Below are 378 nucleotides of genomic sequence, written 5' to 3'. Positions count from 1 at the left end.
GGCCCCGGGCAGTGAAAGCGCAGAGCCCTAACCACTGGACCGCCAGGGAATTCCCTGCACTGTCTTTTAAAAGGCCATACAATTCTGAATTTTGAAGCATATCTTGACCCAAGGGTAATGGATAAAGGACTCTGGATTGTATCTGAACTGCAGGTTTATGGGTGGATATCATTTAGATGTGTGAAGATGTGGAAGGGATTTTAGGAAGAGGAAAAAGCACCATCCCCCAGCATCTGGGATCTAGGTATAAGTCGTTATCCAACCATTACGTTTGCTTTAAAGGCAGAGATGACCTGCATTTCTGATAACTCCTCTCCCTTAATTCATGATTCATACGCAGTTGGAGGGTTGGACTTTCTGGGTTTGGCTTTTCCCTAC

The sequence above is a fragment of the Lipotes vexillifer genome, unplaced genomic scaffold (genome assembly GCF_000442215.2).
Source record: "Lipotes vexillifer unplaced genomic scaffold, Lipotes_vexillifer_v1.1 scaffold395, whole genome shotgun sequence".
Classification (NCBI taxonomy): domain Eukaryota; kingdom Metazoa; phylum Chordata; class Mammalia; order Artiodactyla; family Lipotidae; genus Lipotes; species Lipotes vexillifer.
The sequence above is the reverse complement of the archived record's forward strand: the minus strand, read 5'-3'. Positions refer to the sequence as shown.